Below are 5000 nucleotides of genomic sequence, written 5' to 3'. Positions count from 1 at the left end.
ATAATAATAATAATAATAATAATAATAATGATAACAATGACAAGGGTAGCAATAATAAAGACAATAATAATGATAATATATATATGAATAATAACAATGATGATAATAGCAATAATACTAATAAAGTTAACAATGGTAACAACTCCACACAGACACCAAAGCTAAAACAGACGCTATTTTACGCACAGTCCACAAACAATATCCGTTGACGACCCTTTGTGAATAACAATGCAATATAACGTGTTAATTACCAACACCATCCCAAAACACTGCCTTTGTTGCAAACGTACCCTATTGCTGTCGTACTCACACGATTTTTGCAATAGCGTGAGTGTGCAACTATTTATTTATTCGCATTTCCTGTATTCATTTATCTATCTATCTGTCTATTTTAAAGGCCGTCATAAGATGCAGAATGATATAGGATTGAAATGTAATCAACATGAAGGTGTTAATAATTCCTATTATTCTTATCACCATTATTATCATCATCATCATTATTATCATCACCTCAGAAGTCACCCTTGTTATAGGAATGTACAATGGACTAATCTTTCGAAATACTTCTTAGAAATAATATCTTACGAAGCATATAAATCTACAGTAGATCTACATTTTCTGAATCATTGTTTCACCAACAAAGATACAATCAGCTGTATCTCTTGCACAGGATTCACAAACCTCATTAAGAACGGTCTCAGCTACTCCTTTATTCTACCTCCCGTTTGATTATGACCTTCGAAATGATAATCTTCTTCCTCGTTTTATGTGATGTTTTCTTTGACACAACCACGTTAGCATATCCTTAACTGGAGGTTATTGGTTGTCTTTCCCGAACTGAAAATCCATTATTTTCACGTTTTTTTTTCTGTTTGATGACAAATGGTGTGTTCTCGTGAGGGCGGAATCATTTAGGATTTGGTTTAGATATCTTTTGATAGTATTTAGGTTTGTCTCGCTCTTGCTCTCTTTGTCTTCCTGTCTGCCCCATTCCCCTCTCTTTCTCTCTATCTGTTTATCTCTCTATCATTCTATTTCTCTATCTCTCTACCTTTCTATATCTCTATCTTTCCGACTCGTTTGTCTCTGTCTCTCTCTCTTTGTCTTTCTGTCTGTCCCGTTCCCTTCTCTTTCTCTCTATCTCTCTATCGTTCTATTTCTCTATATCTCTACCTTTCTGTCTCGTTTGTCTCTCTCTCTCTCTCTCTCTCTTTTCATATATGTATGTATACATACATATATACACATTTGCTACATAAGCCACCCCTCTCTATTTATATATGTAAGAGCACACACACACACACACGTTGTATATAGACTCTCTTTTTCACACAGACAAGGCTAGGAAAAAAGTTATGAAACCCGTCGGGTAGACTAGACCTTTTTCATGATTTAAGAGAGGGTCGTCAGAGGGGAACGACTCATAGCTTCCCTGTACCATCGTCCAATGGCCAACGGAAAATAAATGCAAGCGCTGCAAAGTAAATACTGCACATCATGCATGATTTTTACATATACATTAATGTTTACACTTCGCTCCCATCCACATACCTTCGCACATATACAGTCAACAAAACGACGTACCTTTTTTCACTTTTTCTATTTTTTCTTGGTAAAAAGAATTCTCTTTTTAGAATGTATGTACTTTGTTTTATTTTTGTCCATTTGTCTATAAAGCGTATATTTTTTTATCAGTCATTCTGTATAGTGTATATCTCTCTCAACCAGTCTATATAGTGTATCTTTTTATCTGTCAGTCTATATTGTGTATCTTTTTATCTGTCAGTCTATATTGTGTATCTTTTTATCTGTCAGCATATATAGTGTATCTTTTTATCTGTCAGCATATATATTGTATCTTTTTATCTATCAGCTCATGTAGTGTATCTTTTTATCAACCAGCCCATGTAGTGTGTCATTACATCAATCAGCATATAGTATATCCTTTCATCAATCAGCTTCTCTACAAATACGCATTTATCAACCCGTCATTCTATATATCTATCTATTTATAAAATGTATCTATCTGTTTCTATATAACCGAATGCCACGCCAGATTCCTCCTCTCCTGACGCAGAATCTCCGAGGCTTTCAAGGCTCCGGAAACATTTCGTCCGAAAGTTTGCGTATCCGTTTCCGGCTGATTTGGCAGGTACTTTGTTTGGGAGAATTCGTGGTGAGGTTTTGTGAAGAAGAGAAACGTCTTGGCTGCCTTTTTTTTTTTTTTTTTTTTTTTTTTTTTACGTATTGCGAGAACCTGGGATTTGGATGTTTCGTGGAATTTCGATAATACGTTTTTTTGTTTTTTTTTTTTCAAATTTGGTTCTTGAACGAGATCGCGTAAGTGGAAGGGGTTTCATATATGATGCTTTTTTTTCGGTGGTATGTCGATATACATGATACATAAACTTATTTACGTGATTTCACATCTATACTTGTCCATTTATATATATGAGCTATGATAGGTAGATAACTATGGACATTAATCCAAAAAAGGTAATATTTGTATGACTGGTAGAAAGTGTTATATTCATCCTTATCACAAATATACAAAGCATTTTGATTTCCTGTAACACCAGATTTTGTCATTTTGACGACTCGCTTTACTTCGGCTTGACTGATAAGTAAAAAAAAAGAGAAAAAAAAGGGACAAAACCCTCGAAGGATATGTTAGAGAAGACAGCCGTTCCGAACTTCTTGGAAATTGAAGGAAAAAGTTGAACGTGAACATCCCTTTGACTGATGGGTGAGCAGTGAAGTGAGGAAGTTGGGGGGGGGGGGGAGGTAGGGGATAGCGCGTTTTTTAATACAATAAGGTTGAATAATTGTATCTTGAAGACGTAAAGTTTGTTACGAACACAAATACAGTAGCGTATACAAAGGTTAAACGAATATTAACGGAAATCAGTTTATCTTTTCTTTTTATTATGGATCTTGTGTCTTAATTCATGAAGCGAGAGTCAAGTAGATGAAGACACCAGTACAATGAACTATGCTTTCTGTATGATCTCACTCGGATATTTGTTTGAATACGAATATGAATTAAACCTCAGAATTCTTACACACACACACACACAAAAAAAAAAAAAAAAAAAAAAAAAAAAAAAAAAAAAAAAAAAAAAAAAAAAAAAAAAAAAACCAGCAACAACAATTGAGTTATTAAAGAATGAAAATGAACTTTGAGAGAAATTCACGAAGTATCCCCTCGCGGCAGAAGGCGTCATAGCAATAGAACATTTCCATATTCGATCAATCACTTCATTTCCGATATCCTTTGCATTTCCGAGACAGATGTCATTGGTCAGTCCTCTTCCCCTTCATCCCTAATTGTGATTTAATCCTTGCATCAGATTTATCTTGCTTTGCTGCATATTCTGAAGGTTTGGTGATTAATTTTCTGTTACTCTTGTTATGTAATTTCGTCTTCACTTTATCATTATTGCTATTGTGCTGCTGATGGTTGTGAATGAATACAATAAATGAATATTATATGTTTGTAAGTATAAGTGTATTTGCACATATATATATATATATATATATGTATATATATATATATATATATATATATATATATATATACAAATATATATATAATATATATAATATATATATATATATATATATATATATATATATATATATATATATATATACATATACATATACATAAATTCATACACACACACACACACACACACACACACACACGCACACACACACACACACACACACATACGTATATATATATATATATATATATATATATATATATATATATATATATATACATATATATACATATACATATACATATACATAAATTCATACACACACACACACACACACATACGTATATATATATATATATATATATATATATATATATATATATATATATATATATTTATATATATATATATACATATACATATATATGTGTGTGTGTGTGTAGAACTGTTCAAAGGGAGACACAATCTCTCAACCTGAAAATGGAGAGTTAACCCCTCTCCCTTTCCACCATCCCCCTCCCCCTTCCCCTCCCCCCTCTCGACCAACAGCGTTCAGAAAAAGACTCCCGTCAAGTTAACGAAACCTGACGACCTCCGGGAACAAAGACCTCGACGCGGCCAGAGTCTCCTTATCACCGGAGTTCGAAGCTTCGTCCTTCTGCTTCACTGACTCGTTGACTCGTTTTCTGTTGTGTCGCGTGAATTCACAAGGATTAATCTTTCTCCCTGCAGAGCGCCTTTCTCTTTCTCTTTTTCTCTTGCTCTGTCGCTCACTTGACTTCTCTCTCGTTCTTTCTATATGGATGTATCGGTATGTTTGAGTGTGTTTGTTGGATATAGGTTATAAGTTGAATTAGTTTCCTATTTGTATCATAGTGTAAGATAATACAGCTGATTAGTCGCTAGTGTATTTTTTATTTTTATTTTATTTTATTTTTTTTTGTGTGTTTGTAATTGTGTCCGCGTGTGTATGTTTGTGTTTGTGTGTGAATATGTTTCTGTGTGTGTGTTATGTTCGTATATGTGTGTGAATGTGTTTGTGTGTGCGCATCTGTGTGTGTATGTGGACAAGGGAGGAGGGGGAGGGGTGAGAGGGCGAGGAGGACGGGAAAACGAGGAAAGGGCGAGGGTGAAATTAAAGGGGAGGGAGAAGGAGGAGGGGATGAAATAGGAATGGGAAAGGGTGAGAAAGTTTATGATATTTAAGATAAAGTAATCAACTAGTGCAACCGAAAATCTTGTTCGTAAAGATAAAGATAACACATAGATAAAAAAAGGTTTAGAAATATCTATACATTTTCACCATACTTCGTTTTCACGAGTTGGAAAAAAAAAGAAAAAAAATCCTGACATCAAAACATCAAGCCCTTTCGAGACTTGCAACTTGCAAATAACACACAAACACGAAAGAAAAAAGTATATACATATATATGACACGAGCAATTTCGAAGGCTCTGTGCATGGACCGTTTCTGAGTGTGTCACCGGAGTG

This window comes from Penaeus japonicus, unplaced genomic scaffold (assembly GCF_977035675.1).
Source record: "Penaeus japonicus unplaced genomic scaffold, GWHDUDI00000001_assembly GWHDUDI00000007, whole genome shotgun sequence".
Classification (NCBI taxonomy): Eukaryota; Metazoa; Arthropoda; class Malacostraca; order Decapoda; family Penaeidae; genus Penaeus; species Penaeus japonicus.
This window is presented reverse-complemented; position numbering follows the sequence as displayed.